This window comes from Terrapene carolina, unplaced genomic scaffold (genome assembly GCF_002925995.2).
Source record: "Terrapene carolina triunguis isolate 2854851 unplaced genomic scaffold, T_m_triunguis-2.0 Scaffold192, whole genome shotgun sequence".
Taxonomy (NCBI): Eukaryota; Metazoa; Chordata; order Testudines; family Emydidae; genus Terrapene; species Terrapene triunguis.
The window spans coordinates 1,468,206-1,478,610 of record NW_020664543.1 but is presented as its reverse complement, the minus strand read 5'-3'; positions in this window follow the sequence as shown (position 1 = coordinate 1,478,610).

Below are 10,405 nucleotides of genomic sequence, written 5' to 3'. Positions count from 1 at the left end.
CTGAAGGGAATGGGAGATGGTGAAGGGGACAGGGCAGAGGAGAAGAGGTGAAAGGGACAGGTTTGGAGTGAATCTGAAATGAAGAGACTGTAGAGTGACCAGACGTCCCGATAAAATCAGGACCGTCCTGATTTTTAGCTGTTTGTCCCACATCCCGACTGATCTCTGGTCGGGACGCAATTTGTCCTGATAATTTCCTCCGCCAGCAGCACTCGGCTTTCCCCCCCGGTGTCCCGATATTTTCTTCATCTCATCTGGTCACCCTAAGAGACTGCAATGGAGGGGAAGGGTTGGAGCAGACAGCCAATCAGCACAGTGCAGAGACAGTCTAGTCCAGTAAAAACTCTACAAAGTTCTCTGGATGTACGAAGGTCCCTGCTTTGCTGCTTTGATGGGCTGCAGTCTCTGGCTCACTTCTCCCAGTAGTTCTTCCCCCAGGCCACAAAGGAGACACCACCTGTGCCAGTTTTCAGAGTAGCAGCCGTGTTAGTCTGTATCCGCAAAAAGAACAGGAGTACTTGTGGCACCTTAGAGACTAGTGTGTAGAACTGAGTTGTCTGCTCTCTTTTACCCCCACCCCAACAGGCAGACTGGCCCATGGATCAGATAAGTTAGTAAGTGCAGAGCAGCCTGGAACGCTGTTTGATGCCTTCATTCGGAGGTGTGAAATGCTGCATGAAATGTGCAAATAGAAGAGGCCCGTGGGGGGCCTCCTCTTCCAGCCATGCATCTTAATCTGCTGCTGCTTTGCACTGCAACTGGGAGGAGCAAACACTTGCTAGCCAGATCTCTCCCATTCCCTCTGCCTGAGAAGATATCAGGGTTAGTTCAGGCCTATGAGAAGCTTCCTGTCCTTTGCTGTGGCTCTGGGAGCTTTCACCAGGGCATGAGGAGTGAAGCTCTGTGAATGTTTGAAGGCCCATGAAAGAGGCAGATTTAGCAAGTCCTTTCTGAGAGATGAATAGCTGGCAACATCTTTCCCTGACTGTACAAAGTTTCAATGTCAGATCAAGATCAATCTGGATTTTGAACCACCATCAAAATGTGTCCCCAAAGAAAGGAGCATTTCTGGGATAATGGGGATCATCATTTTCACTCCCTGGGCTCCAAGGGACCTGTATTCCTTTCATGTTGGTTGTAAAGACCTGTGAGGAAGATGGCCCTTTGGGACATGGCTCACTAGTAACGATTGGAAAGAGTCTCTGTAGCGGGACTGCTACTTTGAGGATTAGGTCCCACTGTAACTGATGGATCAGTTATTTATTCTCCTCCCTTCCCCACCCCGACATTTTTTATTTTTTAGGAAATAGGGTTGGAAAGGTTGTTTCAGTGAGGTCTAAGCACCTCACTCACCAACACCAGCTGGGTCACATTTCTGGGAGGGGACCAAACTCCCAAACAAATACATTCCATGGGGATAATGGCCTGTTTCTAAACCATAGCCAGGTAAAAACAGATCTGAGCAGCTTGTTCCCACCTCCTATGGAATTCTGCCCTGTTCTGGTGCCAGGATGCAGCCCTGTTTACTGTGTTTTCTGTTGGAGGACATGGAACCGGTCACGCAGTGTGGCTGTAACACTCCCGGTCAGAGCCTGCATTTAGGGTGACCAGATGTCCCGATTTTATAGGGACAGTCCTGATTTTTGGGTCTTTTTCTTATATAGGCTCATATTACCCCCCACCCCCGTCCCGATTTTTCACATTTGCTGTCTGGTCACCCTACCTGCATTTCACCTTTAGCCTGCCTGGCCTTCCTTTGGTGGTGATTTCTGCTGTTGCTTGCTAACTGGCAGGGCTGTCTGAAGGCTGCCTAGTCACCACTAGCACATATGTTGTTTTATTGTGTACTTAAATCCATATTGAATTCAGGAAGTAGAATTCTCTGGCCTGTGTTCTGCAGAAGGTGCCTTCTGGCCTGAAAACCGATGAATGGAACAGTGCTGGGAAGGAGGCGGTGCCATGGAGCACCCTGAACTAATGATCTGGTTTGTCACTGCTCAAGTCTTGGGCTTAAACCTTGACAGGAGTGAAATGAGTTGGCTAGTTCTGACCTTAGCTCTTGTGTGCATATCCTAGAACCGTCCCAATTGGCCCAGACTGCTTCCTAGTTGTTCTTGACTGAAACAACAGGGGATTAAATAGGCAAGCACTGAAGTTAAGTGGCAAAGCTGTGCCTGGAAGGAGTCAAACAGGGGCATAGGACATAATTGAGGTGGGTGGGCAGAGTTTGGGAGTTCAGGATTGCAATGTCAGATGTGCTGCAGGTTGGGGTGGAGGGGCATTGGCAGAGCTGTGTGTTTGGGGACCCCAGGGCTAGAATAGCAAGGGGGCTGTAGGTCAGGATTGACAGGGCATCACCAGAGGTTTGCTGGGGTGTTGAGGGATGGAATAGCAAAGGGAGCTGCAAGTTCAGACTGAGGGGCAGCAGCAGTGTGGTGGGGTGCAGAGTAGAAGCCATGCGGAACTGAACTAGGATAGCAGGGTTGCTGCAGGGTAGGATTGAGATGTGTCGACAGAGCTGAATTGGGCCCAGGACTGGAACAGAAGAGTGCTCCAGGATGGGTTGGAGGGCAATATAGGAGCTATGGGGTTCTCGCCACAGCAATGTGTCCTTCAGTGTTGTGAGCACTAAACTACACCCGGAATTTGGTTGTGGGGGAGTGTCTCGTTGCAACACTGAATGTTGGGCTGGAGCATTTCAGCAGAGAGGCCCCTACATTATCTCCAGGTAGTTCTTGAGCTACCTGCAAAATAAGTTTTCTCAGATCCCCTGTCCACCTCTCTGGGAAGTCACTAGCTATGCTTCAAAGTTTTCTTATCATGATTATTATTCCTTCTGGTCTGGCATCTGTTCAAGTGACAGCAGCCAGGGAGAGTGAAGGGATTGGAACAAATTTCTCATAAAAAGTAGCTAAGTTGATGAAACCATTATGGTGCCTGCATTCTGCATTTAATCATTCTGACACATCAGTAGGGGAGGCGTGTGTGCATGTGCATGCGCACACACATACACTGAGCTTCCCTTCAGGCAGTCTGGTCCATCCCCTCACTTTTCTATTGCTGCCTCTCCCTCCCTCCTTTTACACACACACACACACACACACACACACACACACACGTGCACGCCCCTACCTGTCTCAGCTCCCTGCATTTAATCTCATCCACAGACCTGTCTTATGCTACTCACTAGTGCAATTGCTAACATTTAATAATAAGGCCACACCTGCTGGCTTTCAGTCTTCATAACAGAGCAGGACACCCTTATCTGGCAGCCTGACAGCAGGGAGAGAAGTATCTGACAAATCCTTATTGCTGCCACAGTTATCACTTTGCAGAGGCTGCTCCAGCACCCACCCTGATTCACCTTGCCTCTTTCTGGCATGATACCTGGCAGCTGGTCCATTTTGATCCTGGCTGTGTTCCTGTGACATCATGCAAGCGTGGGGAAGAAAGGGGCAGTGTTTGCATATTGCATGTGGCTAGTGGATGTGCAGGCTTACTTGCAGCAGTGTATTCAGGAAGAATAAAACAACCCTGAAAGTGTTGGACTAACCCTGACCCCAGGCTCTTGGCCTGCCCTGGTCTGACTGGCTGTCCTCAGCCCAATGCGTGCAGTAGCAGTGTAGGCATGCAGGCAACATTGGCAAAGATATAAACAATCATGACAATTTTCCCTTCTAGAGCCCCTTCTATTCCAGGCTAGTGCTTAGATACTGTAGTGGGTAAGATCTCAAAGCATTGTAACAGCTGTGAATTATGCCACGCCAGCTTCCCTCTGAGGTAGGGAACGTTGCTCCATCTACAGAGGCACAGATTGAGTTAGTGACTGAGCTGGGAGTAGAAACCAAGGCCCAGTTTTAAAAAGTATTTAACAGTTGCTGAGTTTGCCATTGCAGTGCCTAACTGATTTAGGAGCCCAAATCTCATTTTCAAAAGGGATTTAGGCATGTAGCCTAAATCCCATCAACAGTCAATAGCATTTTGGCTCCTAAGTGCTTAAATCCCTTTTGAAAATAAGATTTAAGCTCCAATATCAGTTAGCTGTTGCAACGCTGAGCATAGCAAAGTCTAAATACCTTCAGAAATATGGGCCCAAGAGTCCTAACTGCTATTCCTTTGTTGTAAGGACTAGACCACGTCCCCTGCCAGTGCGAATGCAGGCTGGGTTAACACTGAGAGCCACGTGGCTGGCATTTCACCAGCACTTTCATCTTTAAGTAATTTGTTTTGTGTGTAAGGTGAGTGCTCTGTGCAAGAATGTGTGGCTGTCTGATACAAAGGAAAAGAGGAGTTCCCATGTAGATCTAAATTCCTGAAGATACAAGACAGCACTAGGCTGTCCAAGAGGAAATGCTTATTTCAGGGGCAGAGCATCTCCCCCAGCTTGTATTGTGTGCTTTCTGCCACGAGGGAAAGTGTGAACGGGGACAGAGTTGTTGGATGCTGTGCATGCACATATGTGCATGGGAAGACAATTATATTCCCATTCTCCGGAGACATGCACAGAGGGAAGAGTCCCACCATCCAGGAGCAGAGCAGCAGGTCCAGTCTGTGTGGAGACACACAGGAAGCATAGTTCTGCTGTATATATGGGGGAGGGTGAATAACCAGTCTTAGGCCATGTCTATTCCAGACACAGCTATACCAATGCAGCTGTGCTGCTGTATGATCACTCCCGCTCTATGCCAGTGGGAGAGGGCAGAGCAGTTTGGGGACAAAGGGGCGAGCCCAGGAAAAAAGTGAGGAGAAACCTAGTGTGTTAGATATTCAGTCTGTTACCTGCTTTCATTAAAAATCAGTGGTGCATTCGCATGCTTCCACTCCCTCTCTGACAGCCAGGCTCCTGCACTGGCTGTGGGGCAGGATCAGAAACCAGGCATCATTCTCATTATCAGCCTATCCTCTCTGCTGCTTCCCTCCCCCCGCCCCCCCATAAACTAACCAGCTCATCTCCAGCCCCATCAGAACCAAGATTTACAGACAGGCCCTGCCGATTGCCTGTCTCTTCCTTCTCTCAGCTTTATTCCTGCCATCTATCATGCCCAGCTCCCGCTTCACAGCCACTGGGACACTTCATCAGGCAAAATTTCAACCTTGGCAGCCCTGGCTTCAGTGGAGGGAAAACGTGAGCAGTAATATTAAAATAATGGAAAGGCAGCAGGGTGGGGAGGATGGTGCAGGGACATGGAAGGTCAGACCTGGCCCAGAACAGGGATTGGCAGAACAGACAAAGTGCTAGGGACAAGCACAAAGCTGGGTTCTGCCTCCACCTACTTGGAGGTATGTGTCACTCCCAGCCCATGCTCCTCCCTCCTCATGTTTACTGGGGTGACATGCCCCTGTGCAGAGTGCCAGAACAAGGCCTAGGCACCACTCAAGTCCCACCTAAGCACGTAGGGCCTTGTGTTGAATTTAAAGTGCCCTACCTCACTTCTTTAAACCCCTTTGTATGATGCCCCCACCTGCCACTTAGCTTTTAAATGCCAATCTCTCCTCTGGCATGGTCAGCTTGCCCTGCTGCGTCTGGCTAGTCCATATTGTAATCTCTTTGGGGCGGAGATGTTATGTTCCTGCATGTGTATAAAGCACCAGCTCCCCCATGGTACTGTGTAAAGAGACTGTGATATTGGTGTGAACAACTTCTGAGAAAAACTCTGCTGCATGTATCAGAAGCAGCAGGTGCTGCAGCTGGGTAGCATGGGGAGGAAGTTCAGCCTGGTGGGGCTTTATAAAGGGTGCAGTCATTAAGATAAAGCTGGGTCCCTTTGCTTGCTTTGACCTCACTGAGGGTTCTGGCACCCAAGCAGGGAGAGTCCTGTTTTGATCAGGTGGAAAATACAGTGAATTTGGGTTAAGTAAATAAATTCCTGCTTTGTTCAAACCCCAGTGCCCTTTAAATAAGGGGAAACAACGATTCTTCAGCTGCTAAGAGGATGACGCCAGAATGACACATGGTCCATTCTCTCTCGGGGGTGTGCATTGGTGGCCCCTACTTCCTAGTCTTGGAACAGTTGCCAATTCAAATCACATGGCCCCATCATTTTGCCCAGATAATTCTGAGTCTCCTCTTTCTTTCTTGGGACATCTAATTTTTGCTTTTAATAAATAAATCAAAGCTCCCACTGCCATTGCCATGACTGACTCCCTCCCACCCCTGCCCCTCTGCCATGCCCTGCTTCGCTCTCTGGGGTAAGCTGAGTGCCTAGACAGACACATACCCTCAGCTAGGTCTATTCCCTCCCTTGTGAAGTGGGGTGAGCGCTGATCAGCTGTCCTAAACGTTCAAAGTCCTGGCCCATGCCCCCCTATAGCAAGACCAAAGCTGAGCAAAAGGCACCAGCTGTTGTCAGCTGAAGCTCTGCTTCCCTCCCAGGCAAATCTTTGTGTGTCCCATAGCTGTGAGAGCGCATTGTTCTAAGGCAGTGGAGCAGCCTAGCTGGGGCCTGCAGGTGCCTTCAGACTGGGACTCCCTACCCAACCCATCAGACCTGCTCTGACAGTCTCCTTTGCTGAGGGCTGTGACCCTTTGTTAGTTTATAGAGGCATTGGAAGGTAAGAGACAAAAGCTCTACCTGGAGGAGGGAGGGAGAAGGAAATGATGATCAGATGGAGCGCTGGCATGGCTTTGAATACAGTGCACGAAGGAGCAGCCTTCCCAATCATCCTTGGGCCTGTGGGCCTGGGTGAGCACCCAGTGCACACATGATTAAGGGTGATGCTGATTGGCAGCTGCTGCTCACAGGAGCCTGAGGCTTTCCTGTCCCTCAGCCGTCTTTCCTACTGAACATTATTAATGTAATGGGCTCTTTGTATTTCTGGAAGAGTGCGGAGAGAGAGTCACTCACATGGAACCTCTGCTTTAAAAGTATTTAGATGGACAGCTGTCATGTAAACATATTGGAGTCTTCCAAGCCCACAGGTCACAGTGACATGCTGCTCTTGCATGAGAGAGAAAGGGAAGGCAGCAGGCTGGGTGCTGGCCTGAAGGAGCTGATTGGGCAGAGCACTAAGAAGGGTTTCACATACTGAATCCGGGGTGAAACAAATGGCTAGATGTTCCCCGAGAGGATGGGCCCTTTGGGAAAGCACAAGTCCATGGCAGACCTGGGGTAGACCTCAGTATGCAGCATGCTTGTCTGTGCAGTGTACCAGAACAGGGGGTGGAGCTGTACTGTACTGGAGCATGTAGCATCCCTGAACAATACCCTTGTTGGAGATCCCTGTATACGCCTTACATGGCTCTGTGGATGGGGTCATAGATTGTCCAGGGAGGCCCGTGGATGCTGTGGTGAGGAGGGCCATAAGTACCTAAATAGCCAAGCCATACCAGGGTATGCAGCATACCTGTTTGTATGTTGTACCTCCATTATACAATACCTGTATGTGCAGGGCATTTGTGTGACTCGCCTGGCTTGGCAGTGCTTTTCGGGTGCCTGGGCAGCCTGTGGGGAGCCAGGCCAGGCTTACCTGGGGTGGTACATGCTGTAAGAGCTCCCTCCATAGATGAGTGCCCCGTAGAACATGCAGTGCCAGGATTGCCTCCTGTGAGTCATGACTTAGTCTCCAGAGAAGTTTTCAGAAATGGTTTCAGTCCCATTCTCTCTCTGCATGCCACGGGCTGAAATGGTTCCTGAGCCCTGGGTCCTAGCCTGGGTGCCCTTGTAGTGTAGCCAGGGTTTAAATTCCAGTAAATATTTTCAAACCCGTGGGGAGCCCTGGTACGCCTTGCAGGGCTGAAGCCCCATGCCCCGGTGCCAACCCCCTGCCAGGCTAAAGCTCAGAGCCTTGGTGCTGCCTCCCCCACTGGGCTTAAGCCATGAGCCCCAGTGCCGCCCCCCCCCCCCCCCCCCCCCCCCCCCCCCCGGGACTGGAGCCTGGAGCCCTGCCATGCCACTACAGGGCAGAAGCCCCAAGCTGCCCAGTGGCTGAAGCCCCGAGCCCCCAACCCCCACAATGGGCCCTGGAGTTTTTATAGCATGTTGGGGGCGGGAAATCATTTAAGAATTTAAGCCCTGAGTGTAGCGGAGGCCTCAGGGATACTGAGAGAGTTCCATTCCTCCTGAAAGTATTGATCTATTCCTTGCTCTGGCCCACGTCAATTGAGTGCTGGAAGGAACTCTAACTCCTCATGAAAAGCTGCAGTGGACACTGTGCTATCTAGAGGTACATCTGCACAGCAAGCAGAAACCTGCAGCAGTTGGAGCCTGGGTCTACAGACCAGTTCATGGGGCTCACGCTGCCGTGCTTAAAAATAGCTGGCCAGATATTCAGGCTCAGGCTGGTAGGGTTCGGCACCTGAGCTCCAGCTTGAGCCCAAATATTTACACAGCTATTTTTAGCACCATAGCCCGAGTCTCTAGACCTGGACTCGGAGACTCGCTGCTGCAGGTCTCTGCTCCGTGTGCAGACGTACCTAGGTAATGCAGGAACTTAGGTGGAGCAGCAAAGTGCAGAGCCCAACTCAGCGGAAGCCTTTTAGGGCCTGTCTACACTAGCTAAAAGTGTTGCAATAGCCTGTTGGTTGGAGCACCTTGATCTTGCAGTGAGGAGTCCGGTGGCACCTTAAAGACTAACAGATTTATTTGGGCATAAGCTTTCGTGGGTAAAACCCCCCACCTTCTCGTTGTTTTTGTGGTTACAGACTAACACGGCTACCCCTTTGATACTTGATCTTGCAGTGCTGGTAGATGTAGGCATGGTCCAGTTCCTTTAGGGATGCAGGGAGGGAGCAGGCCGTTGAGTGCAGAGGGTGAGAGAGAGTGCATGAAGTGGGGTTGGAGAAGGCTCCTTGAGCCCTTCCCCTCCCGTCACCCATGCAAGGGCCAGGCAGACTGGGATCTGGAATGCAGATATGTGAGCCCTCTCACCCTGCCTTGTGCTCATGGCTTTGCTGAGTTGCAGTCCATGCCATCTGCTTGTGACTCATCCATCTCCTCCGAAGAATATAATGCACTCTGGGCTTCGTGATGTGGATCAATACCAGAGACTGTAAAGTTTTCAAAGATTGTTAGGTTGTGTGAGTTCAAGGTGTGTGCTTTCCCCAGGCTTGGTAAACGATAGTCCCTCATTGTGACCATCATATCAAATCTCATATGCAGGGCTCAGGCGGCCAACACTTAAGGGGGCTCTGCTCCCCTTCCCTTCTCTGCTGCCTTCTTCCTGTGTATTTTAAACTAGCAGTTTTAATGAGATGGGCTGTGTCCCCTCAGGTGCCCCAAATCTGAGCAAACACTCTCACCAGTCAACTCTCAGAGTTGGTAAGACAACTCCCACCTGTTCATGCTCTCTGTATGTGTGTATATATATCTCCTCAATGTTTCACTCTATATGCATCCGAAGAAGTGGGTTGTAGCCCACGAAAGCTTATGCTCTAATAAATTTGTTAGTCTCTAAGGTGCCACAAGTACTCCTGTTCTTTTTGCTGATACAGACTAACACGGCTGCTACTCTGAAACCTCTCACCAGTCAGTCACTCTTATGCATCCTTTTAGTAAACTCCCACATAGCTGGAGGGGCTGACAAGCCTGCAGGGCAAGGGAATGCCTGTGAATCTGTCCCTGAAAGTCCTGGCTTTTAGGGCTCTCCCGTGTGGGTGTGTGATGTCAATATCAGCTGTGCTGCCCTACCTAGACCCTGTGGGGCTGAATGAGAGAGCCTGGGAATCCTCAGCTAGGACCTCCTGGGCTTTGAGGATATATCTAAGCCCAGGGTTAGTGGGACTCGAGTGAGTTAACCTGTGTCAGGGAGCCCTGGGCTTGAGCATCTACATTGTATTTTAATTCTAGATTAATCATTTTCAGACTTGTGCTTGAACCTAGGGCTCTGGTGTCCACAGTGCAGTGCACAGGAGGCTCTCTGACTGCGTACTTGCAGATTGGTGATCAGAACAGATGGGTTAGCACAGACCTGAGCTGCTGCCATTTGCAAAGTGGGGGTCACTTCTGTTTTCAATAGAGTGGATTGCAGATTGTTGGGATGGAGAGGACTAAGGAAGTTGTCCCATGGAATTGTGGGATACTTCCAGCTGACTCCTGGGATCTAAGTCAAGCAGGGCTGCATCTACACTGCAAAGCAATAGGGCTTGGACCCTGGCTCCCAGCTTAAGTCGAGCTCAGACCCCCCAGCCCTGCAGGGTCCTGGGACCGTGGGTTAGCGCAATTGAAGTGTAGGCGCAAGGGGGGTTAGGCTTGAGCCCGGGCTCAGGCACAGGCTTACGTTGCAGTTGTAGACATAGGCCTGATCTACACTACAGACCTATATCAGTGTAACTGCATTGCTCAGGGGTGTGAAAAATCCATACCCCTGAGCAACATAGGCTGACCTTACCGCCCTGCGTAGACAGCTCTATGTCGGTGGGAGAGCTTTTCCTGCCACCATAGCTACCGCCTCTCCAGAAGGTGGATTA